Genomic DNA, 20,595 nt, shown 5'->3' on the forward strand with positions numbered 1-20,595 from the left:
TTCTCGGAGGTACAGGCCAACACGGAAAGACTGTGGCTGACCAAGTTCGCAGATGATGGCAAACTGGGCGCCATAATCAACTCTCCAGCCGACACAAGCTTCCTCCAAAAGGGCCTCATAGAAACAGACAACTGGTGCCAGAGCCATGGCCTCAAGCTAAACGCCAAAAAGTGTATAGTCATCCCCTTTGGCAAAAACAAAGTGCCCACAAATTACAACATAGGTGGTAATCCATTAAATACAGAAGAGGTAATTAGGGACCTGGGGACCGAAGTTGATAGCAATTTCTCATTTGACAACCACGTGGCCAAAGTGGTTAGAAAAACATTTTATATAGCCCACCTAATCATGAAGGGATTCACATCTAGATCAGGGGAGGTCATCGTGCCTCTTTACTCATCCCTCATCAGGTCCATGATTGAGTACAATGCCCCTTTTGGGATGTACCTTACCAGACACCTGCAGCAACTGGCAAGACCCCAAAAGTACCTCACTAAGAGGATCAAAGGGCTCAAACAGATGCCATATGCTGCCCGGTTAAAGAAACTCCAGCTCTACTCAGTGGCATACCGCCTGCTCAGAGGTGATCTGTACCTGACGTATAAAGCCATATCCAACCTGGATTTAATGGACATGCTGCACCTCAGAAAATCCAAATCCCATCGAGCTACGCGCTTGAGAGACTTGAACCTCAGCTCTGAAATAAATAGGACATGCTGGAGGGACAGATTCATAACCCAGAGGCTCCCTTCACTTTGGAATAAAATCCCAGTCCAGGTTAGGCAGAGTCCCTCATTGACTCTCTTCAAGAGGAATCTTGATGAGTGGATGGGAGATCGTAGGTTTACCCCGGGTATCACTTCTGTGTCACTGTTAGACAGAGGCACAGTATACTAACCTCGAAAAGGGCATAGCAAAATTAATTTAAAATGGGTGGCGAAAGCCAAACACACACTGGCTAGGCTTATAAATGCCCTAGGGCAGATAGCCTAGTATGAACCTATGAACCTAAGCAGTGCAGGCCTAGCAAATGTGTATAAGTGTCAGGTGTACCCCTCATCCTATGTACACCCACAGTAACAATCAGATGTGCCCCCGGGTAGAAATGTACAAATAACAGCTGTCCCCCCCCCGATGTAGAAATGTTAATAAGTCTATGCAAATTGACTCATGGAAGCCTTGCAGGCACAGCATGCTTCCTGTTGATGTACAACACAAAGGTGAGCCCTAAAGTAAAAACCAACTTGACATTTTCTAAATTTAAGTGTGTGAGCATGCCCACTATGGGCATATATACTATATGTATGTGAAAAATCAAGTCAACAACATACTGAAAGGTCATACTGGGCATGCTCACACACACACACACAAATTTAGAAAATGTCAAGTCAACAACATACTGAAAGGTCATACTGGGCATGCTCACACACTTAGGCCATGTCTGAGTACAGCAGTGGGCCACACATATCTGGCAGGTGCAGTTCTTACTCCAGACACATCACTATTCACCAATCCTGCCTTGTGCACACAGTGATATGAAAACAGACCCATATACTATATTGGACCCCTGTCACGATCAAACTATGTAATACAAGTACTTAAGTTGTTCAAAGAATGTTAAAATCCAAAGAAGATCAATAAATCTCCGATCATTATCATCAAGAAACAATGAGCACTCCTAACATTATCCAAGCCAAGCTCTGCCACAAATATTGCCAGAGATTCCATAGAGAACCATGAAGCTTTCTTTAGCTATGTCATAAATATCAATGTAAACTCATATATATTCTGAGTTAGTGCAAAGTGTAAATGAATACATGTACACAACTGACATTGCCAACATCTTGTCAGATAGGTTAATACATATTTACCCCCTCTCACTGACAAAAGGGCCCATTACCATACATGGAGATTGTCAAAACCCAGAAATCACATATACAATGGTTAAACAGCTCTAACCAAACCTAAAAGCATGGCGTCTATGGGATGACATGGTGTCTCTAGGTGTGTCATATGTGAACTCCAAAACAAACAGACCCTGCATCTGAACAGTCTGTTGAGATGCACCCTCTGTACAGGATATGAAACTGTTGAATGGGTTGCAGCAACGTTTGGCACACTCCACAAGTGTTGGTGCACAACAGACCATGGGAACTGTTGTCTTATAAGCCTGATCTGCAAGGCCATGGAGTCCATTATTATGGAACCCATAAACAGAGCTATTGGGAGCCTACAAACACCTAACCCTACCCATTTTGGTTTGGTCAATGGCAGATCATGGTCCCTAAACATGCTAGACAGTTTTCAAGGCAGTTACCCAGGAAATACATCAATGACATGAGCTACACACAGCCTACATAAACCTTGAAAAGCCTTTTTCCATCATCCTACACACGTGTTATCCACAAAATCAACAACCTGTGCATAAACACGTATGCCATCTGATGGATTGCCAACTGGGGTACAGATAGATCCCACAAGGTAAGAATTGTGGTCTCCCTGTGGATTGTAAACTGGTAACAACTGCTGCCCCCCATGGCTCAGTCCTGGGACCCATCCTGTCTGGTGTATACTTTTCAGAAGTACAGTCAAACACACGAGGGCTATGGTTAGCAAAGTTTGTGGATGACTGCAAAAAGGTTGTCATAATCAATGTTTGGGACAACAGAGACATCCTTAAAAAGGGTCTTGGTCAGACAGATGTGGTCAAAATTGTGGCCTCGAGCTACAGTCATACAAATACCACATAGGTGCCAACACCCTAAATATGGAGGTAATAATAAGGGATCTATGGACATGTGGATAGTCATCTCTACTTTCAGAAACAGATTCACAAAGTGGTTAGACAATCATGCTGTGTGTCCCCACAAATTGCCTAAGTCTTTGCATGTAGGTCAAAGGAGGTTCCCTCTACTCATCAGTCATCAGACCCATCAGAGAGTACCACGACACACTTGCAATGAATCTGACTAGGCACCTTCAGCAGCTGGAAAGACCACTGAAGTACCTCAACAAGAGAATTACTGGCTTCAAACAGTTGCCCCATGCAACAAAACTGAAGTAACTCGATCTGTACTTTGTTGCATACTGTCTACTCAGGCGGTCTCTGCCCAACAGATCCATGTCCAATGCAGAACTGATGTACATGCTCTATCTGAAGTAAACCCAAGCTCACTGTGCCACATGCTCTAGGGATATAATCATCACAACAATAAATAGAACATGTTGGAGGGATACATTACTAACTCACAGACTTCCCTTGCTTTGGAACAGGTTCCCAACCTACATTAAGCAGAATCCCTCACTGACACACTTCCAGAGAAGCCTTGATTAGTGTATGTGAAACTGAACTGTCACACCATGGATCACTTCATCAGCTGTACTACACAGAGGCATAGGGAACTAACCCCAGGTGTGGTGCACACACTGGTTATACTAATATATGCCTTCAGGCAGATAGCCTATTACCTATCTATGTACCTATATATGCAGGGGGAACACAGTATAATAAGCCAAAAATGGTTGGGCAGAGATGTGTGTAAGAGGGTGACCATGACAGGTAGCCATCCAGGACTGTCCCACCCAGCACACATCCCAATGGCACAAAAGACATGAGGTGCACATCTCACCCCACTGTACATAATAGCCACCAGTATCTGTAAGCATTACAGTGTATGTGGTGCATGTGCCTGCTGTACAACATGACTGTACAATGACGTACACATCTACTATCTGTAGACATGTACCTGTCACATAGGTTCATAGATATGTAGTAGACTATCTTCACGGAGGCATATATTAGCCTAGGCATGTTGTGCAGCTTTCACCACCTCATTGGTTAGTCTCCTAAGCCCTAGTTCTAATAGTTAGTACAAAGATTCCACGACAAAACCAGCAACCAGGCAGGGAAAACCACCAGGGAGAAGCCAACTGCACAATAAGGCAAACAAACCCAAAATACCGAACAAGCAGGAAACCGTACTCCTCTGTAAGCAAAATCCTTTATTAACGTAACACCACTGAAATCACATTTTCGTTGGTAATACAACTTCATCAGATAAAGCCCATACCACTCCACACAATTTAAACCATATTATGCTTAATTGAAAAATTGAATAAGCAGCTTTCTTAAAGCAAAAGTTTAGCCAACCTTTTAGGCTCACATAAATTATACATTTATATTTAAAAACACTTGTTTAGAACAATGTTTCGCTTAATTAATTTTTTAAAAAAAGTTCATATATATGTAGATACTGCTTAAAACACACAACAAAAACATATTTGAACTAAAAAATCATTGCCTGTCGAACATGTATTAATAAACAGACTTAAAAAACCTGCAAGTCAATTGTTCTAATCTTTGCTTTAAAAATTCATATGTTTTTTTAAAAACCTTTTTAATCTACGTATACTGGTTATTGATGGCATACATTTGGTTAAATTACATTAATATGAAAAAATATATAATAATACAATATTACATATTCATTTAAACTAATGAATACATAAGCAAAATAGAATAAAATGTAATATGTTATATATTTAACCCCCATATATATGTTGCCAGTAAACAGATAAATAAAACCTTACAGTTGTTCAGCCTTTAGTTTTAAATATGGCATGATAGAAATTGAGTCATTCAACCCAGGGGGTTTGTTGGATTCCAGCAAGATTTGCCAGCATGTTTCTCTATGAGATAATAATGCTGCCCAGTTTCCTCCCCTGGTACAATGAGTTACTGCTTCCAAAACAAAAAACTTAAATGTTGCTGCTTCACACCCAGTCGTATGCCTGTATAGTGCATTCGTGCTGACATCTTTTGAAATATCGTAGCAGTGTTCATAAATGCGCCTCTTTAGTTGCCTCTCCGTCTTGCCTACATAAAATGCCTGGCAAGAACGGCATACAGCCAAATACACTATACCCTTGGAATTGCAGTTATAAAAATTGTTTGAACACAATTTCCTATTCCTACTTTCTAGGTATACATATTCCTGGTCTATAACATGCTTGCATTGCATGCAACGCCCACAACGGTACGTCCCTTTCCTAGGGGGGTTGGAGCCACACTGCCTGGAATTCTGCTCTAAGGCCCTCTTAATGTTAAAACCCCTCCTGTAAACAAATTTGCAGGACAGATCTTTTAAATTGTTTAAATCCGTGAGGTCCCTGAAATTACAAAGTTCCTTTTCAATAATATATCTAATTTGTCCTGCATCCTCGTTGTGTTGTGTAATAAATAACTGATTAGAACCAGGTGCGTTGGTATATGCTTGGGGAATATCATCATGTTGGTCCACTTTGCTCTTCCCCAAAATGGGAGAAAATCTACCTTTCCTAGCAGCCCAAACTTCATCGTGGACAGAATTAATCAGGCCTATGGGGTACCCTCTATCAACAAAAAATGACCTCAGTTTGTCCCCCTCAGTTTGAAAACAGGAGTCTTCAGATGTCATGCGGGAAACCCTGACAAATTGGCCTTTTAATATAGATCTTTTTTGAAATTTTGGATGTGAACTTAGGTAGTGAAGGTATCCATTGGAAAACGAAGGTTTTCTATAAATGCAGGAACTAAACCCTTCACCTTGCTTGCTAAGGGAAACATCTAAATAGTTAACTTGGTCAATGGATACTTGATAGGTAAACTGCAAAAATTCTGTTGTAGAATGCAGATAAGTTATAAACTCATCTATAAGGCATTCCGATCCTGTCCAGAATATACATATGTCATCCAGGAACCTAGTATAGTGGATCCAATATTTTGAAAATTCACTATGCATAACAAATTTTTGCTCCCAGACTGACAAAATGATATCTGCATAAGTGGGAGCACAATTAGCTCCCATAGAAACACCTGATGTTTGTTGAAAGTATTCACCACAAAAATAGATATAATTATATCTCAGAACCAATTCCAACAATTGTAAGACCAAGTGAACGTCGTTATTTGTGACACCATCACATGACCAAAGCGCTTCCTCCATTCATGCCAATCCGATGGAATGGGGTATCACTGAAAATAAGTCTACCACATCTATGGTGACAAATAGCAGGTTAGACCTATATAAATCATTAGTGATACCACGCAGAAATTCCCACGAATCCTTGAGAAGATGCTGATGTTTACCCCATAGCTGTTTTAGTTTCCAATCCAAGTATTTTGAAAGGTTATGGGTTTTAGATCCTTGGGCCGCCACAATAGGTCGTAAAGGCGGGTCATCCACATTCTTGTGGATCTTAGGTACCCCAAATATGGTAGGGACCTTTGGATGTGAATTGTCCAAAAAGGAAAAAAGATCCATTTCAATGATGTCCTGATCCAAAAGGTCTTTAAGAACCAAGTCAATTTTTCTATAAGAAATATGTACTTCATTTTGGGACACAGTAGTATACTTAGTACTGTCTGACAACAAACTATACATTTTTGCCTCACATAACACCTGGTCCATAATGACCGTGCCACCCCCTTTGTCAGGTTCCATTACTCTGACAGAAGGATTAACCCCTAAATCTGCTAAAAGGGTAGCCTCAGCCAAACTTAAATTAGGGACATGGTTAAACTTCCCCACCTTACTCCGAATCTGTTTCTCAATTCTATTTTCCATGTTTTTTAATTGCGGATGTAAAGGGGGATTGTATGTACTAGATTTTTTAAGGTTTAACCCATGTCCCATAGAAGTAGACCCAAGTAAATGCTGCAGATTCAATTTGCGAATAAAAAGTTTGACATCCAAGATAGTATTGACTAAACTACTGCCCCTACTGGGCACAAATTTAAAACCCTTGGTAAATAATGAAAACCAAGTATCAGAAATGACAAGGTCACTGTAATTGTAAATGTGATAATCATTTAATGTATACATAAAATAATTCCCAATAGCTGTCATGTGAATATGTCCTGGGCTCACCAGTCCTCTTTCTGGTTCCTCCTCCACCCTTTGGATGGCTGCCCCCCCCGTCCCCCTGCTGAGGTCCCACCTGTTGTAAATTCATCTGCTGATGATGGGACTGTTTGCGGAGGCGCTCTGACCTCCTGGGTAAAAAATCTTCCTGATAATTCTCATCAGAAGGATGAAAATGAGGTAAAGGAGGAAAAGATTCCTGAACTGGAGACTGGGCCTCAAAAGGACTAGATATATCCCTAAAAGCTAATTGGTTTTTATTCCCACCCTTATACAAAGGGGGGTTGGGGTAATGCCTACCCTCAGCATACTCCTTGATGTCTCTATTCAATTTTTTATATTTGCGATTCAAAACAATATTACATTGCTGGTCAATATGCTTTCTTAAATCATAATATTTCTGTTTTTCTGTTTCTATAGTAAACATCAAGTCAACAGTAATAGCATCATTATATTTAAAAATGTCCCTTTGCAGAGATTGAATTTCCGTGTCATTTCTTTTGATGATGGCCCTTACAATACCCAAGCCACATTCATCAAAAAGTCTTAAAAGTTCAGAATGAAAGTCACTGCCACACACAACGTTGTTCGGATACTTATGCACCCGTAGCCCCTTAGGAACTATGTGTTTGTTGGTTTGTTCTAATAGTTAGTACCCTAAGCCCCTTTCTAGTGGGGCTGCTGATGTGATCCCTGGCGTGTATCGTCTGTTTCCCATCCACTCATCAAGGTTCCTATTGAAGAGCGTCAGTGAGGGGCTCTGTCTGATGTACATTGGGACTCTGTTCCACAGTAAGGCAAGTCTCTGGGATGGTACTCTATCCCACCAGCATGTTGCATTCATTGTTGTGAAGAGGTTCATATCCCTGGAGTGTGTAGTGTGACACAGTTTTGTTTTCCTTAGATGGAGCATGTTCAACAGTTATGTGTTGGACATGGCTCTGTATGTTAGGCAGAGTTTGCCTCTGAGTAGGCGGTACGCAACAGAGAACAGATTTAGTTTTTCCAGTTGTGTTGCATAACACAACTGTTTGAGGCCAGTAATCCTCTTGGTGAGGTACTTCTGTGGTCTCTCCAGCTGCTGGATATGCCTAGTCGAGTACATCCAAAATGGTGCATTGTACTCAGTGATGCGTCTGATGACGTAAGAGTAGAGGGCAACCACTACCTCTTTTGATCTTGATGTAACCCTTTGTTGATTAGGTGGGCCACATAGGATTTCCTAACCACTTTGGCAACATGGTTGTCAAAGGAAAGATGACCATCTACTTCTGTCCCCAGATCCCTTATTACCTCATCAGTGTTTAGGGCGTAACACCTATGTGGTAGTTTGTGGGTACTTTGTTTTCCCCAAAGGGGATTACTATTCATTCTTTCACATTGAGCTTGAGGCCATGATTCTGACACCACACATCTGTCTCATATAGTCCTTTCTGGAGAATATTGGTGTCATCCGGGGAATCTGTTATGGCAAACACTTTACAATTCCCAGCAAACTTAGTCAACCACAACCCTCCTGTATTGGCATGTACTTCTGAGAAGTATATACCAAACAGGAGGGGCCCCAGGACTGAACCCTGGGAGACACCAGTTGCTACCGGTTTAGAGTCTGACATGTAGCCAGCAACTCTTAATTTGTGGGATCTTATCTGTGAGCCAGTTTGCAATCCATCTTGTGATGTATGGATTCATGCCCAGGCTGGTGAGTTCATCTATGATACCTGACTAGGGAATGGTGTCAAAGGCCTTAGCGAGGTATAGGTAGGCTGTGTGGAGCTCCTTTCAATCATCTGTAGCCTGGGTAACTCTCAAAAAAATCCACCCAGTTCAGGAGGCATGAGCTGCCTTTGACGAAGTCAAACTGTGTGTGCTCAACTGTGTGAAGGTTCCCAATGTCTTTATTGTTGAGTTCCATTATGATTGCCTCCATTGCCTTGCAGATCAGACTCATAGAGTGGGAATGCCAAGGGTCTGTTGTGGCCCCACCCCTGTGGAGTGGGAAGAACGTTGCTGTGCAACATGCTATGGGTACATATCCTGTAGAGAGAGGTGTAGGTATCCTTGATGAATATGGATACATCCCCACCCTATGTGCTATGATCCAGGTTCTGATGCTGGAAGGTATGGAATGAGTAGTATCCTGGTAGTGCTGGTTTGCTCTCTGGAGCCTTGAACTAGGTTTCTGTTACTGCACAGATATCAATATTCTAAATACTGAGAAATGCCTCGAGTGTGTGCATTTGGAGGCTGAGACTTTTGGCAATGAATAGCATTTAGCTCACTTTGTGGTTATTTGTGTTGGTTATGGGATTTGGTTTGTCCTGAGTGACCGGTGTTCCACACCTGAAGTCAACGCCTCATTCGTCTGATCCGACCATAAGCTAATTACCTTAGATATCCACATTCTGCCCCCATCCCTTGTTAAGGAAACCATGGTAAAAAAATTCTCTAAAGCCAACTTCATGCTTCTTAAGATAGAAGTGGTGAACTTCAAGACACCCATGCAGATGGACAATACAGTTACGACTACTGAATCCTACACAATTGCACTTTATAAGCACTTACATGAGTGCATGGATTGTGCTATCCCAAACAGAACCAAGACGCTATCCTCCAAAAAAAGGAAGTCAGTCTGGTGGTCCCCTGCTATAAACAAACTGTACAACAGAAGGAAGAAACTGTTGCAAAAGAGAGTAAAATCCCAAGAGTGGAGGAGCTCCCTGGTCAGCCTCAGTAAGAAGATGTGATCCCTGATAAAATCCTCCAAACCTAGTTACGAAAACAAAATTGCCACTGATTCTAAAGACAACCGCAAAGCATTCTATAGCTATGTCAAGAATCTAAATGGCAACACTCGGATCTGCTCTGAGTTACAGCACAATGGCACTAAATATACAGACCCAACTGATATTGCCAACATCCTGGCAGATAGGTTCAGTGCTAACTTTACCCCCCTCTCACCCATTAAAGAGCCCATCTCTATACAGGAAGAATGCATAGTTCCTGTAATCACGGTTGCACATGTAAAAAACACACTCTCCAAAGGCAAGAACACAGCATCCATGGGACCAGACTACATCCCAGGCTGCATTCTACATGAACTACAGAAAGAACTGGCACCCCACCTAAGTACCATGTTCAATCATAGCCTCACCTCAGGCTTTGTGCCTGCTGAATGGTGCACAATGACTATTATCCCACTGCACAAGGGGGAGCCACCACGGACCCCTGGAACTACCGCCCCATTAGCCTGATGAGCCTAGTCTGCAAGGCCATGGAATGTATCATCATGGAACTTATAAACAAAGGCTTTGGTAATCTCCAAACTCTGGACCCCACCCAGTTCGGGTTTGTAAAAGGCAGATCATAGAACTGGCACCCCACCTAAGTACCATGTTCAATCATAGCCTCACCTCAGGCTTTGTGCCTGCTGAATGGTGCACAATGACTATTATCCCACTGCACAAGGGGGAGCCACCACGGACCCCTGGAACTACCGCCCCATTAGCCTGATGAGCCTAGTCTGCAAGGCCATGGAATGTATCATCATGGAACTTATAAACAAAGGCTTTGGTAATCTCCAAACTCTGGACCCCACCCAGTTCGGGTTTGTAAAAGGCAGATCATAGAACTGGCACCCCACCTAAGTACCATGTTCAATCATAGCCTCACCTCAGGCTTTGTGCCTGCTGAATGGTGCACAATGACTATTATCCCACTGCACAAGGGGGAGCCACCACGGACCCCTGGAACTACCGCCCCATTAGCCTGATGAGCCTAGTCTGCAAGGCCATGGAATGTATCATCATGGAACTTATAAACAAAGGCTTTGGTAATCTCCAAACTCTGGACCCCACCCAGTTCGGGTTTGTAAAAGGCAGATCATGTCTCCTAAACCTGATAGACTTTGAAGCAGTCAACAAAGCCGTAGATCAGGGTAAGGTGGTTCACACAGCCTATCTAGATCTTGCCAAGGCTTTTGACACCATCCCCCACTCTGGAATTATAGATAAACTCACTAAACTAGGTATAAATCCCTGTCACAAGATGGGTTGCCAACTGGCTGGCTGACAGAACCCACACTGTGACAGTAGCAGACTCCAAATCCGACTTCAGACCAGTGACAAGTGGAGTACCACAGGGTTCAGGCCTGCGTCCTCTCCTGTTTGGTATCTACGTCTCTGAAATACAGGCTAACACAGAAGGTTTTTGGCTAACAAAGTTCGCAGATGACTGCAAACTAGGAGCCATGATCAAAACTCCTAACGATGTGGACATCATACAAAAGGGCCTCACTGAGACAGATGCCTGGTGTCAAAGCCATGGCCTCAAGCTCAATGCCAAAAAGTGCATTGTCATCCCCTTTGGTAAAAACTCTGTACCCATGAACTACAACATAGGCGGTAGTATACTTAACGCTGAAAGCGTGATGAGACCTTGGGACACAGGTGGACAGTAGTCTCTCCTTTGATAATCACATCGCCACAGTAGTCAGGAAATCCTTCTACGTGGCACACCTCATCACAAAAGGTTTCTCATCCAGAAAAAAAAAAGAGGTCATTGTTCCCCTCTACTCATCACTCATTAGACCCATTATAGAGTACAACGCCCCTTTTGGTATGTACCTCACAAGACATCTACAACAACTGGAAAGGTTGCTGAAATACCTCACAAAGAGGATTACTGGCCTCAAACAGATGCCCTACACAGACTGTCTCAAAAAAATCCAGCTTTACTCCATCACATATCGCCTACTCAGTGGTGATCTCTGCCTGACATACAAAGGTATGTCAAACCCAGAGCTGTTGGACATGCTCCACTTAAAGAAATCCCAATCCCTCCAAGCTACAAGCTCTAGGGACCTAAACCTTGTCACCACAATAAACAGAATATGCCAGAGGGATAGATTCCTGTCCCAGAGACTTCCCATATTCTGGAATAAACTTATCTATATCAAATAAAGCTCCTCGTTAGCACTCTTCAAGAAAAATCTTGATGATTGGATGGGAAATAGGAAATTCACCCCGGGGATCACCTCTGTGGCTCTGCTCGACAGTGGCACAGGAAAATCATTTTCTTGGGTGGCAAAGGCCAGAGTACCTTTTTGGCTGGGCTTGTATAGGCCCTAAGGACTTAGCCACCAGTTTGACCCTGTGTGTGCCAGCATGTGGTGCATCAACCCATATATGATATGGTTATGGCCTATGCATACAATACACCTAGTATGATAAGCTTGCTGAGGTTAGCAAATGTGAAAACCCCCTTTGGGCAAACTGTCGGCGAGTAATGTCTGTATTGCATCCTGTAACTCCATATTGCTTGCTGAAGTGTAAAAAAGTACTTAGTTTAGATTAAGAGCCCTGCACTTGCCAACTGTGTATGTGTGTGTCTGTCTCTCCCTGGGGAGAGAGCAACCTTTTTGGAGACTACTCACACCCCTTAAAAGTAATATACTCATCTTTGTCAAGTCTGATGATGTCACCATCCTACAAATACACCTGTGGGAAGGTGAAATCCCAGTAATGTGTATAGCATGTTGTGTAAATGCATACTGCTGTAGTATAATGTAGTTAGGTAGGGGTTTGAATCCTGCACTTGCCAACTATGTGTGTGTGTCTGTCTCTCCCTGGTGAGGGAGCAACCTTTTTGGAGACTACTCACATCCCTTAAAAGTGATATACTCATCTTTGTCAAGTCTGATGATGTCACCATCTTACAAATATACCTGTGGGAAGGTGAAATCCCAGTAATGTGTATATCGCGTTGTGTAAATGCGTACTGCTGTAGTATCATAATGTAGTTAGGTAGGAGTTTGAATCCTGCACTTTCTGTGTGTGTGTGTGTCTCCCTACGGAGGGAGCAACCTTTTTGGAGACTACTCACACCCCTTAAAAGTGACATACTCATCTTTGTCAAGTCTGATGTCACCATCCTACAAATACACCTGTGGGAAGGTGAAATTCCAGTAATGTGTATAGTGCGTCATGTTAAATGCATACTGTTGTAATATCATAATGTAGTTAGGTAGGAGTTTGAATCCCCCACTTGCTAACTGTGTGTGTGACACTGTTGGTCAATGTGGAGTGGGTTTTGATTTTTCTAGTGTATGACATATCACAATGACAACTGTATATGTATAACACATGTAAGGTAGCTGTGGGGCAAAGCCATATACATACATGTGACCTCAAATTTTTCATAGGTGGGTACTCTTTCTCCATGAAAGTATCTGTTAGCTTAGCCAGAGCATGCTGGGGCTTTCCAGACCTTAGGTCACTTCTGTATGCTTGTGACAAGCTTAGCCACTGCAATGATCCCTGGGCTACGTCTTCTGTTTCACATCCACTCATCACAGTTTCTATTGGAGTGTGAGTGAGGGTTTATGCTTGAGGTATATTTGAATCCTGTTCCAAAACAAGCAAAGTCTGGCAAAGGTGACTAATCATTGTAGGTGTGCAACAAACTCTGTGGATCTGCATGCAAACCTTTTATTGCTTTTGTGCTCCACAGAGGGATTTCCAAAACCCTTTCGTAATGTGATTATCAAAGGAGAGATGACTAAGCACATGGCTCTATGTATACATTAGTACCTGTTCCACATTTTGGGGGCTACTACCTATGTGGTACTCTGGGGATACTTTGTTTTCTAAAAGTGGATAACTATGCTTTCTTTGGCTTATAGCTTTACAGCATGATTTTGACACCAGGTATCTGTATCATCTAGAGAATAAAGTATAGCCCACAGTATGCATTTTCATCAAATGTGGGCAGACATATCCCTACTGTGTTTGCTTGTACCTAGGAAAGCTATATGCCAAACAGGAGTGGTCCCAGGACTGAGTGCAGGTGAATACCACCTGTTACTGGCATAGAATTGTACATGGAGGCTGCAAATGTTGCTGTGTGTCCTACATCTGTGTGTCAGTTGTCAATCCATCATCTAACAGTCGTTTATGGTCAGTCTGTTGAGGTTATGTATAATACCAGAATGTGGGATGGGTATGAATTGCTGGTGAGCTATAGCTTGGCTGTGTGGACCTCCCCTCCCTCACCTATAGCCTTGTTAACTGGCTTTAAGTCTCCAAGGTGTAGGAGCCATGATCTGGCCTTTAGAGAACCTAAGTGGGTATGGTGCAGTGTTTGCAGGTTCATAATGTGTCTGTTAATGAGTTCCATAATGCTGTGCTCCATAGCCTTCCAGATAACATTTGTCTGCCTTATAGGGTGAGAGTTTCCAGGATCTGTTGTACCTCTACCCTTAATCAATTTATGTTAACATTTGCACTGGGTGTGACAAGGGTGGACAAGATTAGGAATAAGTATATTAGAGGGCCAGCCCATTTTTGAAGGTTAGTAGACCAAGCCAGATAGGCAAGATTACATTGGTTTGTACATGTGCTGAGGAGGGATGCAGAGTAAATTGTGAAATAGATGCTAAGGATGAAGCCGCCAGGTAACAGCAAAAGAGGAATGCCTAAGATGAGGTGTATGGCTGTGGTGAGAGAGGACATGCAGGTGGATGGTGTGACAGCACAAGATGCAGAGGGCAGGAAGAAATGGAAACAGATGATCTACTGTGGCGACCCCTAATGGGAACATCCGAAAGGAGAAGAAGAAGTTGTAGCTCAACCCTTGTGGACTCTGAATACCATTACCATGTGTCATTCCACAAGTATGTAACCTGTATAGAGGCTGCATCTGAACAGAGTGTTTAGGTGAGTGGTGACTTCATATGTCAGCTTGTGTATGACACAGCCAGGGACACTATCCAGTACCATTGCCACTGTGGTTTGGACTTTGGTAAAGATATGTTTTAACTAGAGTGTCTGTGAATCATCAGGTTTTACATTCTTCAGGTCTGGAAATGTGGCCCTTGTGTAACGACAGGGTGGTGAAATCTACATTCAAACTGTCTGACAAGATATTGGTAATGTCATTCAGATAAGTGTACTTTGTGACCATTTACATTAACTCTGACCCGATCTGAGATTTCCCCTCTAGATTGTAAACAACACTAAAGAAAGCTTTAGTGTTGTCTTTGGAATCCTTGCCAATTTGTATTTTGAAGCTTGCCTTGTATGATTAATGAGGGCTTGTATTTTCCCAATGATACTGACCAGAGAGGTTATCCCTTCTTGGTATGTAACTCTTTTTTGTACAACTTCACACCTTCTATTATATATTTAGTTTATGGCAGGGGTCCATGAGACTAATGCACTTTTACTGTATAAGTGAGAATTTCTTGTGTTTGTGATAGCATGGTCCATGCAACTCTGTAGGTGAACAGTGTGCATTACTAAAGGATTATGCAGCTGGGACAGTGTTAACCTTAGTAATGCAAACCAATGACAGATAGCAACAACAGCATCACCCACAGCACAGTGTGAACCCGTGTCATACACACATGCGTACTCAAGTTCCAAAAATGTGTGTAGTACATTGCATACTGGCCACCAATAGAAACTATGGAGTGTTAACACTGGCCAATACAGGGTATGTCACCCTGCCCATGTGTCCAATATGCATGTACATGCAGACAGTGCACCTCCACCATGTTCACAAATGGACACCTGCAAACCTGTGTGGCACACACCCCACACTTACTGTCCACTGTATAATGCATGCTGAAACAACTACACACATCAGCCAAGTGGTACATGGGCAAACAAAACACAATTGGAATAAACACTGGTGAAAACAAGACAACATTGCTAATTACAGCTTTAATGCATCATGCCTGCTCAGCTACACCTTACTGCTGACAACATGTTACACATCCAACCATTGCTATACTTTATTAAAGTCACCCTGTGCATCAGCACCATGTTAGCCTGTTCCTGCATCAGTGTTACAGATGACAGGAGGTGGCACAGGTTTCATATGCACAGGGTTTGTTGTTGGTTTGCCAGAGGCCTACACTGAGCCATGCAATTGACGTGTGTGGGCCATGAGTACTGTTATGGGCCAATGTTGATGTCATGTGTGCGGGTATGTGTTTGCCCTAGCAAACTAGCTGTCATATAGCTGTCAACTAGCCTAGCAAAAAAGCTACCATATAGGTGGCAATCCACTGAGCACAGAAGAAGTTATCAGGGATCTGGGGACCCAGGTTGACAGTAGCCTTTCGTTTGACACTCATGTTGCTAAAGTAGTTAGGAAAACCTTCTACATTGCACACCTGATCATGAAGGGATTCACATCTAGATCAAGGGAGGTCATCGTCCCCCTGTACTCATCACTCATTAGACCTATGATTGAGTACAATGCCCCATTCGGAATGTATCTGACCCGACACCTGCAGCAGCTGGAAAGGCCCCAAAAGTTCCTCACCAAAAGGATAAAGGGTCTCAAAAATATGTCTTATGCTGCCCGACTGAAAGAACTCCAGCTCTATTCAGTCTCATACCGCTTGCTCAGAGGTGACCTGTGCCTGACATATAAGGCCATGTCAAACCCAGATTTGATGAATATGCTTCACCTCAAAAAATCTAGATCCCTCAGAACCACAAGGGCGGGAGACTTAAACCTTGACACGGTTATTAATAGAACGTGCTGGAGGGACAGATTCATCACCCAGAGACTCCCTATGCTGTGGAACAAAATCCCGGTACATGTGAGACAGAGCACCTCGCTGGCCTTGTTCAAGAGGAATCTTAACCAATGGATGGGAGATCGCAGATATACCCCAGGGATTACTTCAGTGTCACTGCTTGACAGAGGCACAACAAAATAGGCATAGTTTTATTCAAACTAAAGGGGTGGCGAAAGCCACATAACTATGGGCTAGGCTTATAAGTGCCCTTGGGCAGATAGCCTAGTATGAACCTATGAACCTAGGTTTCTGGTTTGTGTGTGTTTCTGCATACACACAGATGTTCTTCATCTCACATTGCTGCAGTCCTTACATATGGGTAGTCCGCTGTCCTCGGTCGGCCCGAATACCAAAGTATTAGGCTGATGTCGGTCATGGGCGCTCGGAACTGACATCAGAGCGTCAGGGTACAAAAGCGCATGACCGACGTCATATCCCCAGTCTTTTTTGCCGCATGGTCTGATGCAGAAGCAGCGTTGCAAGTGCCGTTCGGCGTTCTGAAATTTTTCGAGTTCGGAGTTTCAGACCGAATCCAAGTTGGGCTAAGTACCCCGTTGGGGAATATTTTGGTTTTTTCTTGCCTCAGTTAATTACCGGATGTCAGAAAAAGTGAATAATTGTATTTCTTGTGGGAAACAGATACCGCATAGGGATTATCATTCTTTGTGTATTCCTTGTTTGGGGCCTGAGCACGACGTAGTCGGGTGTCGCTTTTGTGCTAGGTTTAATAAGCGCACCATTAAACGAAGGTTAGATTGCGCTAGGCTGGTCTTCGGTAAGCGGTGCAATTGTAATATGCCGTTGGATCCTCCGACGCCCGCTACCGCGAAGAAGCGCAAGGACAAAGCTGTTAAACCCAGACAGGATGAGTCGTCCGTTCCGGACGCCGGTTCTTTAGAGGCTTCAGTGGAACCGGTGGTTCCGACGGAGGCTTCTTTGGAGTCTCAGGGGGAGACTTTGATTTTGCAAGATGTGGCCTCTCAGGAGGCAGGTCAGGCTGAGGGGGCTTCTCAGGTTACTGTTCTCCCTTCCCTTCCCAGGGTGGTTAGGCCTTCTCCTTCTGTTTCTAAGGCTTCTTCCAAAGGCAGGCCTGGTTTGTCTTCTGCTGGTGTCAGTCCTAGTTCAGCAGGGTCTGTGCCTAAGAAGCACATGCTTAAAATGGCAGAAGATTTGATTACTCTGATTAGAGGTTCTATGCCCCCTCCTGATAAGAGGCCTAGGGTGGAGCCAGAGTTGGAAAGTTTTGATCAGGCTTCAGAGGATTCAGAGTCTTCGGCTGAAGACATGCAGGAATTCACTCCTTATTCTGATGCAGAGGATTCCACTCCTTCTGCTTCTCCTCCAGAGGATTTTTCTTTTTCAGAAACACTTCATTCTATGAGGGAACATTTTAAATGGGAAGGTCAGGATTTCTCTGATTCACGGAAAAGGCTAAGGGAATTTTTGTTTTTACCTCAGCATAGGCCTTTGACTATACCACCTGTTCTGGATGTTGTTCAAGATGTGTTTTCAGAGGCTTCCCTTAATCCTGATTCTCTGCCTCCTGCGCCAGTTAAACCGGATAGGTATTACAGGGTGCCTGAAGCTCATAAATATCTATATAAGAGTCCTAGGGCAGACCCAGAAACTATTAGCCAGGGACCTAAGGGTGTCAGGGCCTCTGTTGTTAAAAATCCAGTTCCTCTAGATAAAGAGGCTAGAGCTTTGGATAGATGGGGGAAAAAGGTGTATACCTCTTCTACTTTAGCAATGAGGGCTTTGAATTGCCAGTTTCATATGTTGAAATATCAGAATTTCCTCCTTTCTCAATTAAAATCTAAGGTGGATGCTCTGGCAGAGGGCATTGAGTGTAAAGAATTACAGGATTTGGTACATGTCTCTGAACAGGTGGGTAAGCATTCTTTACAGTGTGGTTTTGATGCTTTACAGGCCTCTTCCAGGGTGGCTGCCACTGGTTCAGTTCTTCGCAGGCACGCCTGGCTTAAGGATCAGAATTTATCAGAGCATGTTAAGACCAGGATTTTGGATGCTCCTTTACAGTCTGAAGTGTTGTTTGGTCCACCTGTGGAGTCAGTCTTGAAGAAAATGGAAGACAAGGCTAAGTCTATGCAGACTGTTAAAGATTTTTTGCAGGTACAGCCTCCAAAGTTTAGCAGAAATTGGCCTACTAAGGGGTGGACGTATCCTTCCTCTGATTCTCAGTCTAGGGGTAGATCTAGGCGTGGTAGGGGCAGAGCTCAGAGTACCTTCAGGCCTAGAACAATGGAGTTCACCTGCACAATCTTCGGGTGAGGGCAGGGGCCAGTCCTTTCGTAAACAGGCCCAATGACCTACACTTTCAGCTGCCAGATTCTTCTTGCCTGGCAGCACCTTTGGGAGGAAGGTTGGCACTCTTCAAGGAAAACTGGCTTTTAATCACCCAGGACAAATGGGTATTGGACATTATAAACCAAGGTTACAAGTTTTATTTCCATACCTTGCCTCCTTTCAAAGGCATGCCAGACGTTCCTCCTCAACAAAGACTGGAGGCTCACAAGCAGATTTCTTTACTTCTTCAAATGGGAGCTGTACAACCGGTCCCTCTGTCAGAAGTGGGCCTAGGATTTTATTCTCGCCTGTTCCTAGTACCAAAGAAAGGGAACACGTGGAGACCGATTTTGGATTTATCTATCCTCAACACATATCTGGACATTCCAAAGTTCAAAATGTTGACGTTACAACAGCTTTTACCTTTGCTGGGCAAAGATCACTGGATGGTAACTCTGGATCTCAAAGAGACTTACCTTCATGTTCCCGTCAGGTCCAGTTGCAGAAAGTACCTGCGTTTTTGGGCTGGGACTTTTCATTATCAGTTCTCTGCATTGCCCTTTGGCTTATCTACTGCGCCCAGAGTGTTCACAAAGGTTCTGGCTCCAGTGATAGCCTTCTTCAGACTAAGAGGAATACAAATTTATCCTTATTTGGACGATTGCCTGATTCTGGCTCAAGACAAGGATGAACTTCATCATCTACAGTATGTGATGGCAGTGTTAAGATGCCTAGGGTATTCTGTGAACGAAATAAAGTCCAGTCTAGTACCCTCTCAGGACATGTGCTTTCTGGGTGTGAGACTGAATACAGCATCCCAGATGGCCTTTTTGACCCCGGACAAACAAAAGAATCTTTCTCTTTACTTCCATCAATTGTCTCTTTGGTCCAGGCTGACTGCAAGGACAGTCCTTCAAGCCTTGGGGTTCATGGCATCTTGTATTCTGGTACTTCCCAATGCCAAACTGCATATGAGGAAGCTTCAATGGTATCTCAAAAATGTATGGACGTAACACTGCCAAGATCTGGACACTGTCATTCAAATAATACCTTGCATTCAAAAGGAATTTTTGTGGTGGGCTCAGGAATGTCACCTAAACAAGGGACTCTCTGTGACCCGACCAGAGGCGAGTCAGATTCTAACGACAGATGCCTCAGACAAAGCTTGGGGAGCTCATCTAAATGGAAAATGGGTACAAGACACGTGGCCTGCCAGACTTCAACATTTACATATCAACTTGAAGGAGATGTTAGCAGTCCAATTTGCATTGATGGCTTTCAAGGATTTACTTCTCCCAGGGCAGGTGTTGATTCAAACAGACAACACAACTGTCATGTGGTACATCAACAAGCAAGGGGGAACACATTCATACCCTCTTTGCAGGCAAGCAATGATCTTGTGGGAGACTGCTCTCAGTTTACAGCTAAATCTTCAGGCAAGGTTTCTACCAGGAGCACAGAACTCCTTAGCAGATGTGTTGAGCAGACAGATAATGGATCCCCACGAGTGGAAATTGGATCCTCATGTATTTCAAAAGTTGACAGTGTTATGGGGAACTCCAGACATAGATCTGTTCACTTCTCCACTAAATTACCAGTTGCCAAAGTTTTGCACAAAAAGGTTTCATCCCACAGCTTGGAGGGTGGGATGCTCTATCATTCAGATGGAGCAATCTTCACGTCTATGCCTTTCCTCCACTGCCTCTCCTCCCAAAGGTACTCTTGAAGGTCAGACAGGACAAGCCATCCATGATTTTAATAGCTCCAGATTGGCCTCGACAACACTGGTACCCA

The sequence above is a fragment of the Protopterus annectens genome, chromosome 10.part0 (genome assembly GCF_019279795.1).
Source record: "Protopterus annectens isolate FY-2018-M chromosome 10.part0, PAN1.0, whole genome shotgun sequence".
In the NCBI taxonomy this organism is placed as follows: Eukaryota; Metazoa; Chordata; order Ceratodontiformes; family Protopteridae; genus Protopterus; species Protopterus annectens.